This window comes from Ambystoma mexicanum, chromosome 8 (assembly GCF_040938575.1).
Source record: "Ambystoma mexicanum isolate Mex_15411 chromosome 8, UKY_AmexF1_1, whole genome shotgun sequence".
In the NCBI taxonomy this organism is placed as follows: domain Eukaryota; kingdom Metazoa; phylum Chordata; class Amphibia; order Caudata; family Ambystomatidae; genus Ambystoma; species Ambystoma mexicanum.
The window spans coordinates 1,307,835,505-1,307,861,301 of record NC_090929.1 but is presented as its reverse complement, the minus strand read 5'-3'; the positions used below and the strand labels follow the sequence as shown (position 1 = coordinate 1,307,861,301).

General features: G+C 42.4%; 1 protein-coding gene across 2 annotated transcripts in view; it reads right to left on the bottom strand.

The window, feature by feature from the left end:
• The window catches only part of STK32C (serine/threonine kinase 32C), a 2,128,976-nt gene that overhangs the window by 1,873,298 nt on the left and 229,881 nt on the right, over nt 1-25,797 (bottom strand). The gene's annotated exons all lie outside the window — the stretch shown is intronic.

Below are 25,797 nucleotides of genomic sequence, written 5' to 3'. Positions count from 1 at the left end.
CTGCTGCAGTTGGTGCCATCGGTGGCCACCTAGAACTAGCTTATTTAGCACAGCATATGCAGGGAACATCCAAAGAATGTGCTACTGGAATGGCCAGACTCCACCCTTTACAGTAGTACATCCCATAATCAAATGTTCGACAGAGCCTTAATAATGAAGCGTCCTCGACAGTCATTAAACAGTGACTAAGTGTGTCTCGGAATTTTTGCTGGATACTCAGGTTTCAATATATAACCACAATAAAGGTTCCCGTGAAGAAAAGTATTCTGGATTGAGAGTAATTTATAAATATTGATATGCCAACACCCATCAAATGTATAAGTGATGAAACGCATATGACACAGTAACTCAGTACATCTTGTGTTTCCCCCGTAAAAAGTAATTTAGTTGAAAACCATAAATCAATACGAAGAATATTGTAATCATAATTGTTGAAAGAACTGAAAGGAGCAATTCATGTTAAAGTGTGAATTTGTAGGAGTGTTGTCAGTTTGCCATGGAGTGCAGAAACTGAAACTGCTAAAGTGCTTTCGCTAATAGTGACATTCTATGGACCGCGTTGGTGGAGCGACCAGTGGTAATTACGCCATATTTTTTTTTTATGGTTACATTAAATTAACCTTTCAAAACAATTTATATTAAAAGAAACCACATAGTACAATAAAATAACAATATAAAGATATAAAAAATCTCAATTCAGTACAATTATCAAAAACATGGAACATTTAGCAACCATTTGCAATTAGACAAATAAAGTAATTCATATTTTCAAGTTTCAGCATATTGCAAATACACCTTAATTTAGCTGCCCTTGATGATCATGTCACTTCTTCTAGAGACAGAATTGACTTAAAAAATTGCATAGTGGCTATTCTGAGTGAGATTTTACAGGTTGCAAATATTTCATGCCATATTTTATCATTAGATCGAGAAAGATAGCTTGTTTGCATCATCTTAGAGACGAGAACTGTTCTTTGTACCAGTAAGGCATTACGCCATATTCAGTTAGAGTTACCTCCATAACACGGCCTCACCATTGGAGATAAATCCACCAGATTCCCAGACGGTGGTGTTCCGCGTTGTGCTGTCCTACATTGGACGTTTATTATTGTTACTATTGCATTTTTGTACCGCGCAACACGCCCCTAGGCCTCAGTGCGCTTTGGAGGAATTACTGATGGTGGTAATTTAATTGCACCACCTTTTAGCGATAAACTGGGGGCAATACCTACATAAAGTGCCAGAGTTTTTTCTTTCATTTCTCGTTTCAAATTAGAAAATGGTCGTGCGATAAAAGAAGCGGCAATTGCATTACTGCCACTTTTTTTCCTGCTCCACCATCGGTGAATGAGGCCCTATAAACAGTGCTTTGTCGATCAGTACGCCATGCTATAGAATGGGATTCAGTTATCTCTTGCCTGGGATAGAGAACAAATGTCAAAAAGGTTTCCTTAGAAACAACATTCCTCTGGATGTACATAATTCATTCAGAGCTTGTTTGATTTCATCCTCAGTGGCAGCATAACATGTGCTGTTCTAACAAGTTGTCTGAGTGACCTATTTTCACTTTATTGACAGAATGTTTTGTTATGATAGAGTATAGCAGAATATAATAGACTAGAAAAGAGTAAAATAGAAAATAAATAGGATAGAATCGAAGCAAACAGAAGAGAAAGCTCAATTTGCATGCATGTACAGCCACCCTCTAATTGTTTATTTTAGGTGGCAAGGGTCGAAATATTATATGGCCGTATAGACGGAAGGAAGGCCTAATCAAGGGGTCTGCAACCTTTGGCTCTCTAGATGTTTCGGACTACAACACCCATCAGCCATAGCCAGCATAATCAATGGCAAGCGGTCATAGGAGTTGTATTCGAAAACATCTGGAGAGCTGCAGGTTGCAGACCCCTTGCCTAAGCGATAATGACCCATCCCGAGGACTATAAGGATTTTAGCGCACAATGATAGTAGTAATACAGGTATGGGAGTTTTGGTGATAAAGTAAAATCATTACTGTAATAGCGAGTAAAGTAAACAGCCAAACAGAGTTAGTAAAGCAAATGTGGTTTTATTTTGGAGTGTTAAATAACAAGGTTTTCTTAATAAGTTAAGTATTTTAATTGCAAACTTGACTAAACTGGACGGGATGTACAAGAAAACAGTTTAGCTATAAGAAAGTGAAAGCATATTCCCATGTTTTAGTTTTCTTTCTTGTGTGTTAAATAGGATATTTCTGTGAAAAAAAAGTGCTCCCAGAGAGGAAGTATCTTGTTAAATGAAACCCTGCATGGAAATTGCATTGTTGTTTTCCTGCCTAATTTTGGAGTCAGAATGTTCAGAATGCAGTCAATACCAGTAGTTATTGACTACACTCTGAACATTCTGAATGGCTGAGAGGAGGTCAATGACGATCTCAATGTGGTATTTCCGTTCTTGAATGCTTTGTGATGTCGCATATCTTTGCAATTCTTCGTGTGCCACAGATAGTGTCGAGGCAATCATGATGTATGCACATTTCCTCTAAAAGGCTAGCAATTCCTTCCCTGTTTAGTTAACCTCTAGCGTTATTTCAATGCAAAAACGTATGTTGATTGTTCATGCGAATGTTCAACCTTTGTTGCACATGCTGCACTTCTGCGCTTGCTGTGTAATGTTGACAATAAGCCTTCCTGTGCGTTAACAGAACAAATATGATCTGTACAAGGCTTTATGATGTTAACAGATATTGGTTTAGTGAGAATAAATGGTATAAAACAGTATGCTGTACCTTTGATTTCTCTCTGAAGATGGTGGGTCTCCTAACAGTGTCTCAAAGTGCCAATGATAGTCCGGAATACATTCTGGTGGTGATGGTTTTAAATTAACACGTATATGTAACGGCTTAATGATAGTAGTGTATGTTATAGTGTACAATTAATTATATAATCGGCACACAACTAAATGTTAAGGAAGTGATCCATATTACCAATATGTATTGATGTCTAGTTTCCTTTAGCTGTTGTGCTATATCTAAATATAGACCATATTTGACATTGACATGGTACCTGATTCTAGGATCCAAGGTCCAGTTCTTAAGTGATAATTCTTACCTGGCTAAGGGCGCTCAGTTATTCAGGTGGCTGAAAAAGCAGGTGAGAATGCATGGTGTACCTCCTGCTTTTTCCAGCCACTCAAGGCCCTTCCCAAGGTGCACCCTCTTAATTGTGTAGAGGCAACAAATAGCATGCCTCCTCAAGCCCCCATCACCCCCCATACCCAAAGACACCACTAACCCTTTCCACCCACCTCCCTGCCCACTTACCTGCCGGAGCTTTGTGCTCCGTTCCTGGTGCTCCTCCCTGCCGCCATCATGAAAATGGAAAAATGGCCACATCGTTTTTCCTACAGCCGTCTTGTTTTTGTTTTTTACGGGAGATTGGGTTCGCTCAATACCCACGGAGCCCATCCACTGAGTGCAAATAGCTATCAACGCCGTCTCGGGGGTGTGTACATGGCCGGTTACAGCCCACAGCTGTCGCCGAGGCACTCACTTCACTCAGGCATGCCTTGGATCGTGTTGGCAGGCTGTTACCGGACATGGACCCCCCTGACGCAGGGGTGATTACTAAATTATGAACGTCATTTAGACATTGCATATGTGTGGTATCTTGGGTCAGGATAAATGCATGGATTACATGTATATTGTCTATGTTCTGCTGGTCCTCCATGTATGAAGAATGTTGGTGAATGTGAGTGGGTAACAGCTCAGGGATTGTTGGATGAGTGGTGATGTGTGAATGTTCTATGGATCTTAGTTTAGTCCTGAGCTGTGTTGAAAGAGGATGGACCGGGGGGCGAGGGGGTGCTAACTATTAACAGTAACTGGAACTGTGTCCCTATATAAATAAAGTTCTGTTTATTCTACATTCTACTTGACTGGACCTGTGCCATCTTTTCCTGCAAAGTGACGTTACATCATTACAGCAATGCCTCCTCCCCAAAATCCTCAGGTGAGAAGCAACTATTGTGCTTTCTTTGGGGCAGGAGTATATGTTGCCAGAACATTGCTGGTACCAGGTACCCTTGCAGCGCATGTAATGGATGAAGCCCCAGTGAGCATGCACTGTTTAGTTAGTGGACTCTTTGATAACATTGTAATGGGCCATGAGCGACGTGGCCCGTTGCAATGGTTATCCTGGTAATCGTGAGGCCCCAAATCTAGCCTTTTCCCAGCCGGTGCAGGACTACTCTCCAAGTGGATCCAGTGTTTAAAGTGCAGAGAACTCCTTGCTGCTCTCCAGCTCTGTGAGAGTGCCTCCACCAGGTTTCTCTTCATGTTCTGTGTGATATGCAAGAGCACGGTCACTCGGATCCCAGAGCCCCAAATCCGATGTTGCCTGTGTGAAAATTATGGAATGATTTGCTGGGCCAGTGCCATCCAAGGATTACTCCTTCTTCCTTTCCGCGCCGGTGGAGTGGAAAAGGCGTGTCTCATGGAATACCTGAAATGATGTGAGAAATTGCCATTGCAAGTGTGCAAAGCCCTGGCTTTTTTGATTTTTATGAAAACATAAAATGATACAGGTAATTCCATCTCCGAAAGGGTAGTCTGTTAACCAGATTCCCCTTTCTGTCCACTCCATGACAAAAACATAGTGTACTTGTGCCCTGCTGCATCCGTAGTGCCTGTGCTACTTATGGCATATGGCAGGACCATGGGTCAGAAGATGCCCACTCGACAGCCGCAGTGCCAGCAAAGGCTCTGCAATGCAGGGGCGGCATTTAAGATTTGCCCCGTACCAAAATTTAATGATCATTAGTAGTCCATCATGTGGCAGGGTAAACTGTAAAATAAATCTATGCCTAAATTTACGCATGGTGCATGGCACTGCTTATGACCATGGCTGCTGCGTACCAATTTTTATTGCACATGTGTCAGATCCTGTGAGTCAGCTCTGATGTGGAAGGTGATGTGTGTTCTGGTCAGATGGTTTGATACTGCCAAATGGCAAATACAAACCCAGAGGACCAAGCCTCTTCTTTGATCCCTTTGTGAGGGCCAGTAACACCCTCCTCCAGAGATAGCCACACAACAAGCAGCTGTCCTAGACCCAGACATCAAAGGAGCCCACCCATTCAAAAGGAGTAGCCTCACACCAGGGTGCAGCCTCTCAAAGGACCTTTGTTCTTAGTGGGAAGGGAAGGGTTGGGATTACATTAGACAGACTTGCTCTGGTCACTGGAAATAAACTTCCACCATCTTGTTTCTCACTGTTGCCCTTTCTCTTTCCTGTCCCCGCCACTTCTTCTACAAAAAAGCTATCTGGGTGTTACATCAAAAGGGCAAAGTCCACTCCTTTCAGGAGCAGGGATTGGAACGCGAATGCAGGCTAGCTTTAGTCCAATTGCCTGGGAGCTTTTGCCTTTAAAAGAGGGTGTCTCTTACCCCTCCACAAAATCTTCTTGGGATCTTTAAGAGACAAGAAGGACTCACTGGACTTCCTTTGGGAAAGTTGCACTTTCGGGGCAGAAGCCAATTCATCACAGGTAATGTAGGCTGAGGGAAGATTATACTCTCAGATGGGGTGCGAATGTGAACCAGTAGCAACCCAAACAGCATAGCACAACAGTCCAAAAATGTACAATCAAGGTTCTAAAAAAGTACACATTTATACATTTTAATTTAAGACACCAATGTACAAATAACTATTAAAACACTAAATAATAACTAAACCCTGCAAAGAAGACAGAGAAATGCAAAATGTAGGTGATTAAAGCATTCTGGATATTTGGCAGGGTGAGAAAGGCAATGAAATACCACAATGTTCAAAAAGGATATGCTTCTTGGTGAACAATGTGCAAAATGGGGCTTAGCCGATATCTATGGTCCCAGCAAGTTGACCAGGGTTGTTGGGGCCTTTCCACAGTACTTTATTCAGTTATTGGAGGTTCACAGTGTCAAACCAGGCTCCTTATCATTGTGTGAGTGGATCAAACCAAGTTCATGTGCGGTAGGTCAGGTAGATCCAAGTGGCGAGCAGGTTTCCAGGCAGTTTGAAGCAGTAGCTCAGAGCAGTTCTGAAGCACCATTCAAGCAGTGCAGTTCAGAGGATTCACCAGGGTCGGTTCAAAGATTGGGCCAGTTCAAGATGTGGTCTGCTTAGGATCAAATAGTGAAGCTCCAGTGGTTTGAGTCAATGCCTGATGATGTTTGGAAGCTGTGATCCTCATGGTCCGATGTGGATTCAAAGAGGCAGCAAGTTGATCTTCAGATGGTTTCAGATTGTTGATAACCACTGGTTTTGTTCAATGTGTGACATGATGCTTCCAGCAGTTCGAGTGAAGGTCCATCAATGAGTGGTTAGTTTGAGGCAAACAAGTCATGAGCTCGGCTTGGTATGATGCAGTGTCAAACTGGTTCAGAGGTGCTAGCAGCAGTGTTCTGAAGGACAAGAGAGTGCCAAAAGCAGCACTGGCAAATCCTGTTTGTTCAACAGGTGTTAAACATGGTTTGAAGATGGCTCAAAGTAGTTTGACAGTGAAAAACATGGAACGTGGCTGTTCTGTCTCTCAGGATGCTGTGAGTCCCGCTCCAGTGGCTAAAGGACAGGAAATGTCCTTGTTCTTGTTTGTGTTCCTAACATAGGGAGACTGGTAAGCACATGCAAGGGTCCTTCACCTCCATTGATGTCCTACATACCAGTTTAGCTGGCAGAGAAGCGGGTCATACTCCACCAGCAGCTCACCCCCAATGTCCTCTGGGATTGGTTAGGGAGCAGAACTTGCTTTTGGCTTGGAACACTGAATCTTGGAATACTGAAACTTCACCTCACTGGCAGTGAGCTCTGGTAAAATCAACTCCCCCAAAATAGGGCCAAATGAATTCTTCCTTGAGGCCTGGATGTTCCATAAGTGAATTCAGCAGCAGTGGGAGAATTCCTATTTTATAGGCAATGGTCCACTGGGGATAGTAAAAAAAAGCAATCATGCTTTAAGGGGACTAATTCCTGTCCTTGTGACAAGTGGTCCTTGCATTATTGCATCATACCCAAAGTACTTTGTGCTAAAGGAAGTGTAGGAAACGGGAAGGAACGAGAAGTAGAGAGAGAAACATCGTGTGATGATCTCCCTCTGACTACATTAAGCCCATCCCCTTCTCAGACCAATAGCATCAAAGTCCCTTTGGTTTGCAACACTCACATGTGATGCTAGTTATTATGTTTAAGGTGTGTTTTTGATCCCTGTTTCCCAGGACAGCACCTGCTGGGAAGCTGTCCAGCTAGATAGAGATGTCTCCCGATGTCACAAAGGATACAAAAAAAGGGGCACGGTAGTTCAGTCTCTAGTCCTGCTGGCTGACAGAGACAGGCTGTCTGACTAGAATGCCCACAACCCTTCCACTGCTGGCCTGGGCTCACAGTGTTGACACAGGTCAGGTCTGACTTTAAATCATTATGTGAATTATCAGCCCCCATAGCCCAACTCAGGTAGGCTTACGTTTAAAGATTAAATTGCTACTAGGATATTAATTCCTCATATGTATGTGGTCTTGGAACAGAGGCAGTGACTTGGCTGCTCTCTGCCAGTGTAGTACACGATACACGTGGTACTATGATTTTGGCATGGAGGTCTAAGGAAACGGGGTCTGGTTAGCAGGCCACCCTTTCTAAAATGAAAATATCCATATCATTGTATTAATAAAATAAAAAACTCAGAACTACTAAACCCTTGCCAGCTGGCAATTCCTGACAGGATGTCAGTTGGGGCCTGAACTCTGGCTGATGGACTGGTGAGTTTGCTAATTATTAATGGGAACTGGAAACATGTAAATATAGCTACCTGTGCCATCTGTACCTTTTGAGTGACTTTACATCATTACAACAAGAACGTTCTACTACCCTTGGCACAGTGGCATTTGGATTTGAAATAGTTTTTAATGTGCTGTGCTGAATTGAATGTAGAGCAGATCCTTACTATCTCTGTTATGGCCAGTGCCTTGTGAGTCAGGTCTTCTTCTTGGACACATTTTGGAGGATGCACCATAACTATCTGTAAGTGACTCCAATCAAGCAATCCCACTAAGTCAGTGCCTTGTCTGGGATGCCCAAGGGAAGCCCTTATTTATATATTTTTATGGCAAGTTATAATCTGGATGATGAACCCTTGTATAACACCCCTCTCTCAGAATCCCCCTTCTATAATGTTGATCAACAATGGGTAACCTGACACTAGCACACTTCTTTACAATCCATGAGGAGTTGGTATAGGATGGATAAGGCAGCGAAAATACTTTTATGGTTTCAAGGGAAAAGCAATGAGAAATAAAATGCAGTACGGAAATAACTTGATATGATTTTAGCAAAAGATAATATAATCACTTTTTCTCTGGCAATTCACCCCCCCCCACCCTCTATGCAATGTAAGAAATGGAAGGAGAGCACACAGTCTTCAAGAATCCCAACAAAATGCAATACACAATGCAGTTCCCCCCTAGCAAGCTTAGAGAAAAACAGGTATGATTTTAAAACACAGGCCCAAAATGCTTTGAATGTGGTGGCAATGAAGTGAAATGATGCTAAAATTGATTTTAATTCCCTGTAGAGGTTCAGGGTGAGGGATATCTAGTTTATATTAGTTCAGGCTCACTTTAGCAATGCTCTATGAGTAACTAGCAGGTTAAACGAATGTTAGCAAAGGAAAGCAAGGAGCTGCTGACTTTTTTTACTGGAGAAGAAATCAGGCCAAATCGCAAATTGCTGTAAAATTCGCGAGTGCGTGAATCGTGATTACAGCAAAAGTATACGAAGTAGCAAGTCGGTTTTAGGTTCGTTGTAAAGCCTAGAATATTAGCTTTTAAAAGTTGAAAGTTAAACCACATTCCTAGGACAAACGGTTCGAGAGATACGGACGATTTAGTAAAGGTAGTGTTTCGGATTTAAAGTAAAACTCAAAATGACAGGTGACAGTTTGCAGCCTTAGAATGACAGATGACAGCTCGCAGCTTTAGAATGACAGATGACAGGATTACTAGGAGGCAGTTCTACTTAGGTTAAAATAGTTTGCATTCGATTATTTTAACTAAGGGATTGGGTTTCGCACAGTCTGGCAGTACTCACACTATATTTTTAGAAGGACTGGGCCTCGTCACGGATCGGGTTAACTGGACTGGACTTTGGGCGGTTCTGCTCTCAGCGCCTGGGTCAGCTCTGCTCTGCTGTCCTGGGTCTGCTAGGCACCGGTTCTCTGGATCGGGTTCTGCTGCCTTCTCTGGACACAGCACGGCTCCTGGTTCTGGATGTTTCTGTCACAGGGTTCTAGGCCAGAATCAAACAGCTCAGCTCAGCTATTTGAAGAGTTCAGTTGCAAAAGATTTTGAGGCCTGCTGACAAATACTTTTGCTTGCAGTGGGCCTTCTTGGTTCAAAGTTCTGTAGTCTCTGTTTAGCTTGGAAGTCTAAGTGTTGGATCTCTGGATGTGAAGTCGTCAGTCAGCACGCTCCGCAGCAAATGGAATTGAATGTCCTATCTGTCCTGCACTGTCTGCTTTTATGTGTTTAGAAAGTGGGTGGAGAGGCTAGCTTCACTAAGCCTGCCCCTCTCTCAATTTGATAGGTCAATAGATTCTTTGGTCCCTGATTTGGGAAGGGATAGTGTGTCAGAGTGATGTCATTTTTATGACCTGCAGAAATGACACTCCCCTGGTCAATGTGCACACAAATCTATTTCTGATCCAAATACATATTTCCCAGGTACACAAGTGGTTGACATTACATGTACATATTACACATTGCTTAAGGTAGTCTCTGTTCCGACTCTGGCGTTTCTAGGAGCTTGCATTCAAAAATGGCAACTTATTTTCGATTTTAGTGGGTTTTGCAACATTGGTTTTTCATCAAAAATTATACATATGTGCGCAAGGAGTATGGACATTAATTGATGAAGTGTCAGATTTTTAACATGGAGACATTTGGAGTAAGACCCTATTTTCTGCTAGCAACCCCCCAGAATACACCACAGGGTCCTAACACCTCTTAAAATGTGCACGGAAAAATCCCAAGAATAATGATATTATTTATATAATTTTGACCAGTCCGCACTATGAGTTATCTATCTTTTTAAAATTATGCTCTGGTCAAAAAGGGGTGTGGCTTCCCACATCACATGGTGGAATAATGGTTATTCCACTTCCCCCAAGCTCAGCTTGCTAGCAGAGGCACTGCCCCTCCCAGTTTCCCCCAAGAGGAAGCCATTTTACGACCCCCCCAAAATAACATTTGCCTGAGCCCAGGACAGGGCTTTGTTCCACCTCCTGCAGTCTGCAGGTACCCCTCCCTTAATTCAATCAGAGAGGTGTCATCTCCTTTTGGCAGGGGCAGCAGGATGCAGCTAGGCCTGGGAAGAGTGGCTGAGCAGGTTTCTCCTGTCGGGGGTAGTTGTCAGGCAGAATTCAGCTAATGTCACTTTAGTTTCCAGTTTAAATCAAACTTACAATTTTTACATATACATTAAATAATTACTTCCTTCAAGTCATTTCAGAATATAGTTTAGCATTGTATCCACCTCTTAGCAAGTCTTTCCTTGGCCTGGTTTGGGTTCCTCTGTTCAGTTTTACACAAAAGTCTGGTGGTTTTAAAATGCCGGCTTTCTGATAGTGGTGAGTACCGGTATTGCATCCATTTTTGACATTAAGAAAATGAATTCCCCACAGTTCTGGGTTGCTTTTGGCAATCAGCATTGTCATTCCCAATGGTTTCAGGCTACTGTGTGTGTAGCCCAATGGTGGTTTTAGGCAGTGCCCTCCTGTGCACACAACATAGGCAAAAATGGGTGGCAGCCTATTCTTCATGTTTTCCCTGTGCATTCTCTGGGGAGTTCTGGCCATCATGATGTTTTCAATGCCAGTAACGCACAGTTTTATGGTAGGGCTTGGATGCATGGGTAAAAACATCCCACATATCTCTCATGGCCATTTACTTGTGAGGCATGCCTCCTTCTTCACACCTTGTATGGATGAACCACAAATATCTTGCTCAATGCCAGTGCCTTGTGAGGTACGTCTTCTTCTTGGTCATATTTTGGAGGATGCACCATAACTATCTCTCATGGCCATTTGCTTGTGAGGCATGCCGCCTTCTTCACACCTTGTATGGATGAACCACAAAGATCTCGCTCATGGCCGGTACCTTTTGAGGCATATCTTCTTGTGCACATTGTATAGGATGGTTAGTAGTTGTCTCTTTTCCAGGGCGTTTTTCACAAGTCGTGTAGGATGCACCATAACTATCTCTCTCATAGCCAGTTACTTGTGAGGCATGCATTATTCTCCACATCTTGCAGGATGAACTATAAATATCTTGCTCATGTCCAGTGTCTTGTGAGGTATGTCTTGTGCACACCTTGCAGAATATATTGTAACTATCACTCATGGCCATTTTCTTGTGAGGCATGCCTCCTTCTTCACACCTTGTAGGATGAACTATAAATATCTTGCTCATGTCCAGTGTCTTGTGAGGTATGTCTTGTGCACACCTTGCAGGATATATTGTAACTATCACTCATGGCCATTTTCTTGTGAGGCATGCCTCCTTCTTCACACCTTGTAGGATGAACCACAAATAACTTGCTCATGTCCAGTGTCTTGTGAGGTATGTCTTGTGCACACCTTGTAGGATGGATTGTAACTAGCACTCATGTCTTATTGTACATAGCTTATAGAATGGACAGTAACACTCGCTCACATTGCGAATGCTTTGTCAGGCAGGTCTTCTTGTACAGCTTGTAGAATGGAACGTAACAGTTTCTCTCATGGCCAATGCCTTTGAAATCAGGTCTTCCTGTCCACCATGTGGGACAGATTGTAACTATCCATGCATGAGGCGTGGCTTATTGTACACCGAAGATCAGATGGAGCTGCACACTTTAATCAAGCAAACGTGTTATTTTTATTTAAAAGTAATATTGAAACTGTGTTCTTTACATGTCAAAATGTAACATACAAAGAACAAGATTGCACTTGTAAAGTTTCACGTGGTCTAGACCATATGTGGATAGGCCCTCTTCGTATTATTGTCATCAATAATAAAGTAGTTGACTGTTGTGTTCGCGTTTCCTTTTCTCCTTATGCAGGACACGTGCTACATAACACACAGAAAGAGTAGGTTTCTTAGAAAATGTATAAGGTATAGCACATTTTCAGAACTACAGTTTGTATGAGATTTTTTTTTGTGCACTATTTCTGTCACTGGCAGTCGAGATTATTTATTCTGTTGGTGCTGGAGTTGAAAAGCTCCCACCAATTAGTGTTCGTTTTAATATAAACATGAGTTCATGTATTCTTCCCACCTGCATTAAGTAAATGTCAGTGTCAATTAATGAGTGTTTCCAGGTGGTTACAGGGGAAGGGCGGTGGCAGTAGAGCAGCACACAAGCTGTGATTCCTTTGTTAGGTCTCCTTAGGCGTAAATATGATTTCAAACAGGTACATTTATTTGGGACATTTTGGTGCTACAGTTTTTTCGTAAAGTCACTGTTGCTCATATTCTACTCTGTTGGTGCAATTGAGATATTAGATGGACATTTAAGCTGTGATTTCCAGTTCTACGGTATATTTAAGGCTTACATTCTGAGGGTTAATATTTAAATGTGCTCAAAGAATGCATGGAGAGAGCCCATTCTACAAAGACCTTGGGGCTCAATACGATCCAGAAATTACATTGCCGTTAGCAACGTACCAGCACCCTTTCTGGACCGCCAAACTACGAGCCTGCCCAAAGGGTCCACGGAACTCCTGGCAGGGAGTTCAGGCCCCTACCGGCAGAGTTTTCACTGAAGCACCGGCTCTGTGGGACTCCAAAGGAATGGGGATTTACTGTTCCACCACCGCTTATGATATCCCAGTAGCACCGGGATATCAGGCGGCAGAAATGGTGGTACGGAGTCAGCAGTAGCCCGCCACTTACTGGAGGATTTTATCGCCGACCTAGTAACGCTTGCTGAAATTGTTTTCTTTACAATTTGTAAGTGTACGTTTTTTGCAGAAAACTGTGTAGGTCCATGAGATGCTTGCCTGTGTCCGATGTCATGACTAAGGTGTGGTCTCATAAGGACTTTTGTGGTACATTAATGTACAGATTCCCAATACACAGGCAGGATCAAAAGGTCAGGTTATTTCTTTAAATGCAAACATTTCACCACAGTAATAACTGATCCTGGAATACATTCAATTTTACAAAATGATGGGACATTCAGGCCGGGGGATAACCATGTATGTTGAAGTCATTGACATATCATTTTATGATATTCTTGTAACATAACTGTAATATTTTGAAACACAAACATTTAACATGCACACAATATAAACACTTGTGTATAGGCGCGTTATAAATGCCATATCATGTCATGTCATGTCATAAACAACACCTAGAAATAAAAGAGCTTTAGAAAGTATTGGCCATCAGTCACACTACAATTTGTATTTGTTCTTCTCAATAAAATTAGCTGCCATAAACAGCATACAAGTGTACGATTGTTAGTAGGAGAGGTTTTTGTACTTCATTTTGTTATCTTAAATATTACTACGAATGCCATGATTCTGTCTTCAGGAAACATTTTCTAAATATTGTGCCTTAAAATGCATGGCACTGTCCTAAAATGGTGTGTGACTTTTAAACTTGACATATGTGAAATGTCTACATATGTTGCTTAATAAGAAATGTATGTGTATAGGATATTTTCTTCATACGCCTCTCTACTTTAACCCTCAATGATGGCGAAGAAATGTGACAACCCCGACTCATCTCAGGCAGAAGACGCACAAAGCAAGTCTCCTCACTCACACTCACATAGCCAAATCACATTGAAAAAAGAAAAAACATGAACCCCTTAATGAGCAGGCTCTCGTGTGAAGGCCACCACTGGAAGATCATAATCTATGTCATCTTCTGACACCCTAAAACTCGATGCCCAGCCCCGCCCACTCACACTCAAACCTACTAGAAACACTTTTAGTTCTGGGAAACATTGAAAATGAGGGAAGAGACCATAAAGGTAAACCTGCTTAATGTTTACACTGCTGTGTTTCATCCTTAAACACGCCAGAAATGCTCCTCCTCATCACTCATGCCCACTAACAACTCACTCTTAAGTGCTGAGGAGTAGTACATAATCTCACACCCTGTATGACAACACTATCCAGAGAGAAATCCTCTTCTCCCACATACAAATTCTCTTCATCCTAAAAAACTCATGCCAACTCTACTTCTTTGAGGTCACACCCTCACTGACAAAAGCCACCTGGTTGTTGAAGAAGGTTACAAAGCTCAATCCCAGCAGGAAACTTGCACCCAAAGGAAACACTGAACAGATCCTAAGCTTACTTCCCCATCTAGTTATCAAGAGGTCATGCATATGTGAACATTATTACTTGAAATTCCATGTAACATAGCATAACATACGTGTGCAAGTAATCTTGTGTCACATTTTGGTTGAAATGTTTTAGAGTTTAAATGTACGACAATAGCATTGGAGGGTACAACAAGGACAACTAACTATGGGAAGCTTTAAGTATTTCAAGTCTATAGGCAGACATATTTAGATTGTCATAGAGTACACTATTCTATGTCTACATTGGTTAACAGTGAGTTTTGGCATTGGATTGATATGACTAGTCAAGCAGCTCCTTGTATTATCATGTTCACTTGTACATGTGTTTATCACGATGTTTCCATCAGAAGAGAAGGTCGTCATTGTGTGACATTTGTGTTCCACTGAGGTAGCCAACCCTGAGTGGAGTCCTCTATTGGACATCACTGAAACTAACTAATGACTCATAGAACTTTTTCAACAGATATGTGATATACAAAATAGCATAAACTCTAATCTCCACCGAATATATGTCATCTCCCCAATCCTCATTTTCCTACCAATTAAGGGACAAGAGGTCACAAAAATTGTAAACATATGAAAAGATGTTCAGCATAGAAGCTCCCATGCACTACAATCCAAATGCAGACCAGATTGACATAGGGGAAAACAGTGAGCATCACAGTATGCAACATTTGATTCGAGTAAGCACCTGTCCCTGTAACTGTGTCATTAAAAAAGGTTCAGACACATCTGATCTTGCTGACTCCCACCCAAACACAAATCTGTCAATGGAAGGTGACATTTCAGAATGTCTGGGTAGTCCTAAAGCTGCATAACTACAGACAAAACAATGACCTCTTCCACAATCACTAATCTAGATGCAGACCCACCAGGGGATTGGAAACCACACTCATAAACATATAAGAGAAAACTCCTCGGTGCTTTGGGTGATGGTGAACCTGTAGTTCTCATCCTCTGCTGCTTACGAATCTGTGGATCACAAGATACTAACCCATCAACATCAACATGAGATGGGAGTGGGGGGTGGCCATCAAATGGTTGGTCTCCTTCCTCAGCACATACCAGGTCAAGTAGTACAGAGACAATTTCTGTGGATCCAACTACCCCTGTATGTTCTCTGCACTATCCCCTTGCTTCTCCAATATCTCCATAATTGATGCCATTGGCCGCAGTCTGGTGCCAATTCTATACTGACAATATTGAGACCTTAATCCAACTAGGAAATTATAGTGACCACCGCAAATCTGTGACTCCCTGCATCTCAAAAATATAAGAATGTCTCTCTCTCTCTGTCTGAATAGCCCTGAGAAACTCCAAATGCTTTTCCTTGGTACACCAATGGCAAAGAGCTTACCATTCCACTGGCTGACCTCCCTAGGTACTCCACCTAGACTGGTAAATGGAGTAAGGAACACGAATGTCATATTTAATGCTTGTGTCATTTATCCTTCAGATAAACTCTGCTGTGAGAAATAGATAGACACTTTCAGATACATGTTATGAACACAAAAAGCATGCCCTATACCCTTGTTGTGGATCCAGTGAGGGGTCTAAGTTTATCACACTCTGATTATGGTAATAGTATTTACTCAAGGCTACAGAAAGAACATGTCTAATCAACTTCAGCTGGTTCAGAACTGTACAGCATACTTGAGTTTGGGATGAACAAAGTAAGTGCACATCACGTCTGGTTTAAAATCTCTGCATTGCCTCTCATGAGAATTGCATTGAAGGTGTTGTGTATCACTCCGTCATCATTATGATCTACTTGAGGAACATACATTTCAAATATAATTAAAACCTACAACGCGAAGAGGAACTTTAGATCTCTTAAATCAGGAATAATCTACCACCTCCAAAAAACTATAATGTAGGTTATGGATGTCATATCTTGGCCTGAAGATGTAGAATGACCTACTGGTGGATTTCAAAACACTGAGAAGCGTTGTGAAATCCTGAAAAGCTCCACATTACACACTAAATATGGACAGGGTGTGTGAATGGACATATCCTAACAGACGTCAAAAATGCCAACTCTGCCATGCTTCTGGAATGTGACAATTGCTTAGATTAGAATGATATATGGCCACCTTCCACATTCATCCTCTCCTCGCTTCCCTTGCGGTAGCGTATTAAGAAACCCTAATAAATAAATGCCCTATTGTGTCGGGAAATCAGTTGTTGAATTTGACAAGATTTATTCTCTGGATTTTCTTTTGCCTACATCATTGAGTCAAATTATATTTCTAAGGTTTCTATCCTTGTTCATAAGGTGCAGGTTGTGTTTTGAAGACAAAAAACAACCCTTATACAGTTTAAGGTATATTAACAAATTTAAATATCGGGTTTACCACAAGTGTTATGAAAGGAATGTGCCTGCAGCTGGCGCTTTCTAAAACTCCAATAAAAATGCCACTTCTCTAGATTAACCTTTGTATCAATTGCTAATAATTTCATGCATGCCAACATGCCTGGCCCCTTTCAGGAAATGCTAGGGCAGTCCACCTTTTTTACATTCTAGAACTTGTGGGCCTGAATTTATAATGTGCACATCCAGAACTACAAGTCCCAGAGTATATGGAACTACAACAAAACTGGATTTGCATCTCTGTAATGGAATGGGGCATGTTGGCATGGTTGTAATTTTGTCTATATTAAACATTCATTGAAAAACCTTTGTTAAAGGGACATTATGGTTACAGGTAAAACCGAAACCCCCCAGAAATTCGCCAGTTATGGTAACCTAAGCAACCGTATCTCACGCCAGCACAGTGCACCGCTAACACTAATACCCAGGACATAAAAGTGATGGGTGTTAGTGTTAGCAGTGCACGGTAGTGGCAATAGTTATGGTTGCCTAGTTTACCATAACTGGTGAAATTCAGGATTGTTGCTTTGTTTTGCGTGTAGCAATAACGTCTCTTTAACAATGTTATTTCACTGAATTTCATTGGTTTTTATTAGTGCAACTTAACCATAACGTCTCTTTAACTAGGTTTTTTAACTGAATTTCATGGATTTTTACCAGTGCACCCTAATCTACTACATCTTCCTAATAGTATACTTGCCCCCAATATAGCAGCATTTTCAACCAATCTAGAAAGTTTCACCTTAAAACTGTGCCATTCCCCACCTTCGACCAACATGTTTAACACTTTTATGAACATTCGGCAACTTTTTACATCGTTTTTTGCTCACCGACATTCATGAACACATGACGTCATTGCAGACTTTCTGGACAGTGTCAGGTGAACATGCATGTGCGTGCGGTGTGATGACATGTTTGTAAATCGGTCCGTGCTTTGGAATATTTCAAAACTGCTTTTTCAGATGATCTAGGAAGTTTCAAGCTGAAAATGTACTAGTACAGCTTCTAGACCTATTCTTACTGATTTTCCATCTGCAATTCAGGAGAGAACACATGCTTGGAAGAATATTAGCAATACTGATATTTAACTTCAAATATGGCATCAGCCATGGCCATTCCTCCTCCCCAGGAGCCAACACCACCAGCTGGAGGGCCTAGACAACGAAAAAAGCGCAATGATGCAGAAAAGAATCAAGAGGATCATGAAGATGAGATACTTTACAACAAAGTTTTTTCAATGAATGTTTAATATAGACAAAATTACAAACGTGCCAACATGCCCCATTCCATTCCAGAGACAGCGAAAAAAGCGCAATGATGCAGAAAAGAATCAAGAGGATCATGAAGATGAGATAGAAGAAATGCCTACCTCCAACACCCAAAGAGAATCATGGGTGTAGCAGTTCTTTACCACCATTGGGGGTGTACCAAAGGCTAAGGCTACTAAGGTCAAATGCATTGTACTCAGTCGCAGACAACCTGGACAGTACTCCTACGGGACCACCTCCATGCACCACCACCCCAAATCCAACCACTGGGATGCTCTCAGAAAGGCAGTCTTCCTCTGCCTCATCTTCCTCAACCAATTCTGCCACCACACAGGCTACTCCTGTGGGGCACAAAATCCCACCAGCTACCTGCCAAGCCATAAAAGAGGCTGATGATCCATATCTTTCCAAGACAACAGTACTCTGCATATCTTGCAAAACACCACTCTGCAGTTTCTAGGTGTTTTCGATGCTGTAATCAAGGAGCATGAGAAACACTGCCCCCTAGCTTAGATTTAATGCGTGCTCAACATCTTCCCCTCCATATCTGTGGTTGGTGCCCCTTCCCTTATTTCCCTTCCCACCTTACTTCCTGGCCTCTCCTGCAAAAAAAAAAAAGAATTCAAAATAAAAAAACACCCAAGAAAAGGTTCCTTTAGGAACCACCTTTCACAGTTAAAAAATAGAAGTAAAAAAAGAAGCCTATAGACTCCAACTACTTTACATTTTTCAGTAAAGTAGTTAGACTCAATAAGATTTTCCAACATTTCCGTTAACATTTTCTACTATACTAATGGAAATAATGGACAATTTTATACTAGAGAAAACGTAAAAGGCACAGAAACAATTTTCTGTCCCAAATACTTTTCTCTAGCATACAATAAGGACCATAATCCTTGGACCCTTCTACCCTTTGTAATGGTATGTTTGTAACACTTCATCATTGCCTGCTTTCAAACAGTCACTTATCTATCCATCAATCAGTTCAGACAACTCTACTATAACCCTATCCACACATAAAACTTCCACAAACCAACTGCCACTTAAGAATGTTCTAGAAATCTTTTGCATCTGCATTTTCCTTGTTTATCCATAAGAACTGTGCACACTGCTGCTATAAATACACATATGTATTGTGCAGTAAGAGAAGTCCATGAATGGAAAGGGGATTAGGGATTGCCAAATGCTGATAGTAGCCCAAAAGGAAAGTGCCAACAGATGCCAAGGTGGGAGGCCACTGGCTAAGTTCTGGGGCAGAAGAGTCCCAAGGGTAGGATACAGAGCCGCCAGGTGATAGACCCGCAAAGGCATTCCTAAAGGGTGGGAGAGATGTGTACTGGTGTTGACTAGATATAGGGCCTGTAACCTTTGAGGTTCATGATGGGCCAGGCCACCAGTCTCAGTGGCAGAGGTATGAGTTAGCAGGGAGTGGATTAAGTAAAACAGGAAAAGGAAAGCAGAGTTTTTAAAATTTTCCAAAACCTAAGAAAGTCCGGCTGAAGTATAAGAGGAGCAGGAAGGCTGTTCCAAACAGAGACATGCCTCCCACTCTCTGCTTAGTTTACAGGAGCGGAGGGGTCTATCAGGGCAGTATTTAGGGAGACAAAGTTGGAGATATTGTAGTCCCAGGCCCCATAACGTCAATGATACAGAGGATCTTGAATGTCATCATTGAAACCAATGTACACATTTTAGGGCTCCCCCAATATGATCTCTGGGCTTGAGGCCAAGGATAAGTTGTGCAGACCTATTTTAGATTAGCCGAAGGGGGTCTAGATAACAAAGGGGGAGGTTAAGGAAGATGTTGTTGGAGTATCCAGCCTACAGAGGACCAGGGCTCTGGAGACATTGAGCTTCTGGGGGAATGTGAGGAACGGTAGAATGCCTATAAGGAGATAAAGCTGAAAGTGGTCTTTCTTTACAAGCTCCAAAATGTAAGGAATAAAGGAGAGAGAGAACTTAAAGATGACCCCCAAGGTTTATGTCCTCACAGGATGGTGAGAGCAGAGGGTCCAAAGAGGGCAGCCAGAGGGTAGGAGAAAAACAGGGCACAAGTGTCAAAATAAGAAAGATCTCTGTCTTACTGGAATTGAGACAGAGATTGTTAGCCACACACAATGCCTCGATGGCGGTCAAACAATCAGGGATGAAAAAAACGAGGAGAAAAAATTAGTTGAGGGAAGTTTAAGAAAAGCTGTGTGTCATTAACATAACACTGGAAATGAGAAATAAAGAAGGACATCAGGTGAGCCAGAGGGACAAAATATATATTGAAGAGCCACAATCATAGGATAGAACCCTAGGGTACTCTGCAGGAAGACAGTGAGGTGGTGGAGTACAAACGGCCCAGTTGCTGCTGGATGGGCAGTTAGTGGGGAAAACAGGTCAGCTCGGTCCATGATGTTAAAGGTATCATGTAACAGTTTAATAAGGATGCAATGTTTGACCCTGTGAAAGGCGGAAAAGACATCAAGGAGCACTATCCTCAATTGTATTTCAATCATAAATACCATATAAACTTCAATTATATCATTCCACCATATTACAAATAGTGTATACACCCCCTACAGTACCTATAATTACAATACACATATTGGCCATGCCCCCAAGAATCTGGCTACTACCGCCACAATATGATTAAACCATATAACAAGTGCGTACAATACACCTTCAAATAACAAAACTCACCAAGAACCCCCTGCCATCCAAATTATGTTCACAGACACCAAAATTGACTGCGGACTCGGCAGCATCTTCAAACCTATTTTTCACTGAGAAAAACAGCTCCATCTCAACTTTAATCCACTTCCCCACCATTTCCAAGACCTATTTCGGCCACCAAATAACCCTGAATGTGTTTTCCAGACTTTTTCCCCACTGCGCTTTCCACGAACACAGGACGTTGTCTGCAGATCCAACATGGTGGCCGTTTAAAAAAATACTACGCACATCACGTTTTTCACCATCCAATCAGTGGGAACATGCAATGTCCACCCCTTGATTGGTTCAGACTTGTCAGCGGACCCCGAATCAGGAAGTGTGTCGGCAGACAAGACCCAGATATTACACGTTTTATTTTACCGACTATTTGGCCATTTAAAAAAACGACACGATGGATTTACACCAAATTTACAAAAGCATGCTTTTGGGACCAAGCCACTGTTCCTGGCATTAATTTGGTGTAAGTCCGTCCAGCGGTTTGGGCTGTAGGCGCAAGCAACATTTTTCTCCATTGCGTCTATGAGGATTTCTACGCATTTTGAGACCCCCCTATAACTTTACCCCACCCCCGGATGAAACTGAACCAAACTTCGCAGAATCGTTTCAAGGGGGTCATATAGTTATTTTGTTAAGTTTGGTGAGAATTCATCTGGGGGGCAAAGTTATAAGTCGCCCAAAAAGGGTTCTTTCTATGAGTTAAGCAACTTAACCATAACTACTGGTCCGCTACCCCAGGCCGTGTAATAAAATAAACTGATTATGTGGAATTGAAGCACATATTCATAATGAGGTTCACAAGATTATCCACAGTTTGTTTTTGAAATTAAAAGCTATTGGGCCAGATTCATGGAATTTTGAATGTGGTACAAAGTGACTTTGCACTGCCACCAAACATCCAGATTCACAGAGCGTTGCAAAGTGTATTTTTGCAGTGCAAAGTGACTTTGCACTGGTGCAAAAGTGGTGCAAAGTCAGGTTGCACTGCAAACATACACTTTGCACCTCTCTGGCACTCAGGGTGTTTGTTGGCAGTGCAAAGTCACTTTCCACCACGCTAACAATTCCTAGAATAGGGCCCATTGTCTTCTTTCGTGATATCGGGATTCATTACCTGCATAATTCTTATATGTTTCACCATCAACATCGATCCCTTGCTCCCATGTGTCCCGGTTGAATGTCACGGTACTCTATTTTATCTGCCTGCTCCTGCTGCTGATCTCATTCAGTTATTATGATAAATGACCTGCTTGCTCAGCATAAAATGCCCTTAGATGCTGGCTGCTGAAAAAAAGGCTTCACTATGGCGCCTTCTATAACAGATGAAGCAGCGCTCGAGCAGCACTGGATGGCGGGTCACGCGGACACACATTTCTCTATCACGATGACCTTTCCTCTCAGAGACAGCTAAAACCTGTGCGAGACGTCCTTCTGTGAATGGCTCTGCTTTTGTAATGCCTGGGCTGTTTGTCTACTCTTTGTGAATAGGGCGTCCTCCATCAAGCCCCTAATCAGTTCTAACGGTCGCTCCTTCCAGCATATGCAAGTCTTTTCACGCCGGCCAGATTACAAGCAACATTTCAGTCATGTTTCTTCCAGGAGTCAGTCTTTGCAGGTCTCCTGCACTTGCCATGTTGGCGGACACTTGAAGCATTTCAATGTGCTCATGGCATAGCCATTTTAAACTGACCACATTCATTCAAGGTACATCCACTAGACCGAGTAGCACGACAGCCATGTCTAAGCCATGCAGCCATTACCAACTAGATTCTTCTAAAGCTAAAATGTCTTGGCAGGCGAAGAATGATGGTCTGGAGTGTTAAGATTAATGCTAAACCTTCCAGCCATCACCTCTTTTGTTTTGCTGTAGATACTCCCTATTAGTGTCACAATGTGATCAATTCCTCATACTCAACGACCTAATTCATACAACATCTGTAATACTTGTGTGTGACAACCGTGCACTCAGAGGTAGGACACATGCAGGTATTTGCCTGCATGCTTTTGTACATGAAGTTAGGCTCTCAAGTAAAATGTGCATGTGCACATGTTCCCCTGGGCTGGAAAGTGTGTCACATAGTGCATCCTTTAGTCACAAAGATTTGGGGTGCGTCCCCCCTCTGTTATTTTCCCTATGTCAGCCTTCCCTGTAATAGACCAGGGCAAGGAAAATGGGACAAGCAGAAGAGGACCTTTTCAGCCCCAGCCTACTCAGTAGTGCCAATAACGCAAGGCCCATCACCTGCAACGCAATTACTGTAGCCAGACGTTTAGGGAACTAGGCTCTCCTACCAGTCACGTGGGCTGCTGATGCCAATGCATAGCTACAGGTTAGGCACTCATCCAGTGTTTACTACACCTCCTCATTGTACCGAAAGGTCAAGCCCTCAGCTATGTCCTGTTGACACTGCACCCAGGCAATATCCAAATGCAATATCCCTTCACACAGTACTCACAGCCCAGGTACAGTACTCTTACCCACAATGCCCAGTGAGCATGTCCTGCAGGAGTACCCAGTACACCTCAAACACAATACCACTATTCACATAGAAGTAATGCCCTGCTGTTACTGCTCTGGTGACAAGACATGCCCTGCGCTCCCACTAACCCTGCTCAATCAGTTAATGTCACAAAAGCATCACATTGCAAATACATATGGAAATAATACATCCAGAGAAGTGACCGTCAAGTGTAGGGCTCAGTGGTCATACTGGTTGTGCTTTTCTGTTGTTCCTGTTGGTGTTCTTCCACTTGGCTCTGCTTCCTGCTTCCCAGAACCTTTGCCTCAAATCTCATGGGACTCCGAGAAGTGTCCGCAAAGTGACCGTAAAGTGTAGCGGTCTGAGGTCATACTGGTTGTGCTTTTCTGTTGCTTATGTTGGAATTCTTCCACTTGGCTCCGCCTCCTGCTTCCTGGAACTTTTGCCTCAACTGTCGTGGAACTACGTGAAGCGGCCATGAAGTGATTGTAACGTGTAGTGGTCTGTGGTCAGCGGATCAGCGGTTCAAAGCTGTGTATGAAGCTAACCTTAAGGATCGTGCCTGCAGGTAAAGAGCCTTTTACATTTCTTTGATTTGCCGTAATGGGTCCGACTGGGCTAAGAAGCCACAGGGGGAACCAAACAAACATGCTCACAAAGATAGAGGTCAGACTACACTCAAAGTCTATCCTAACGTGGATTCCAACTGTGTTTCTTTTCAAGAAGATGTGATTGTTGCAGAACTCATAATCCAATTGCTCACTTTAAAAATGAATCGGTGTCAAGCACTGAAATTAAATCCTTTGAAAGACTGAGGATTCTGATCACTCCCATATGAATGACGTCAGCATGATAAACCTCGACAAATCAATAGTTTTTGAATTACCAGGCGCTCCACTGACATTGGCTCTTTTTCAACCCATGGTCAACCTTTCAATGCAAAAGTCATCGGATACCTCCTCCCCTGACTCTCCAACTGCGCTTGCCAACTTACTTGAGGAAAATGAAAATAAAGGTATCCAGGCTACTGTAGAGGCCGATTCCAGCAGTTTTCATAAAGACAGAGTTGGCTTACACCATACGCTACTGGAACTTGATGACAGGATTCGCCTGACTTCACCTACAATTTCCATGCTGAACATGGTTCTTAGCTGCTTCATCACACTTTATGAGAACATCCACGACAAAGTAAAAGACCATACAAACTACCTTAACGCGATTTCAGGAGAGCTAGATTTCATGGGGGAGTTGTTATGTCCCCTCCCGTTGTTCTCACCTGTTCCATTCTCAGAAAAACAAGAGTAGGGCCCGGACCTAATTCTTGATGACTCAGTTGTCTTGGTCAAAGTAATGAGCCAAAACGCGAGTCCTGTGCTCTTAAGCGCTGCCACAATGCTGCAAAGCTCTTTCAAAAGAGCCCTCTCTGCTAAATCTGATAATCATTTAGCTCCAAACCAGAAACCACCACCAAAGGGACCTCGACCACACATTTTGAAAAATACCCTAAAACCTACGAAACTGCCACTGAGGAAAAGAATACTGCTCAGTAAATCTACAAAATTTCTAACAACAGTCAAGGCTTTCTTTGAGAAAAAGAGTGTAAAAGATCATCAACCTAAACAAGAGGCCATTGCTGAAAACACATCAAAGGGCTGCAAAAAGCTATGCATGACTTGCCAGCTACCCAGCGCAATGGAAGTCTGCTTGAACCGATCTAATGTTCTAGCAATCTTTGCTAAAATCCACACACTTTAACCAATTTCCTCCGTTTACATCGAAAGAATTAAATTCCCTTATCACCTGCAAGAAAACTAGTGTGTAATTCACTTTGCTTCATGTCTAGTGATGCGTCTAGTCCTTGCTGAAAAAGTCAAACTTGAGGGCTTAGGCTTCAACATAGAAAGATGTAACAAACCAAAATTGCTTCATAACGAAACTTGTCATGCTGTACTGCAATCAAACTTGGACAACTCAGAATCTTTGTTCAAGGGTCGCAGATCACTGAGCAATGAGGTTAGTGGTGCCCAAAATTATGATCATTTTGACTTGTCCGCAGCCAAGTGGGACAGAAATTGTAGTTGATGCAAGGCCCGAAGTAGATAATGTCATCAGTCTCTCCCTTCAACTCGTCAGTTGGAACACCCATGGATTTGCACATCTGAATGACAATGCCGAGGCTTGGTCCCAACTCAAGGGTAACACTGTTATGTTCTTTCAGGAAACTTGGTTAACTAAATGTCCCTGCCTGGATGGCTACGACCTTTTCCATCAAGCAGCCATTTCAGGGGAAACAGGCAGACCTTCTGGTGGTCTAATTATAGCAATTCAAACCAGGCACACCCTGACAGTTACAAAGATTTCGAAAACCCTGTGTGGTGTTCTGGCTTTTGAGATGCACTCTGGCAAACTGCATGCCCCTATACTCCTTGTGAATATATATTGACACAAAGGGATAGCTGAATTAGATGACTTCTTAAAAACCTTGCATGCCTGCATTACACGATGGACGATGTTAAATAAAGGTGGCTCCATCTTAGTTGCCAAAGACTTAAATGCGGACTGCCTTTGCACCTTACCTGATGACGATCCTAACAGAGTAT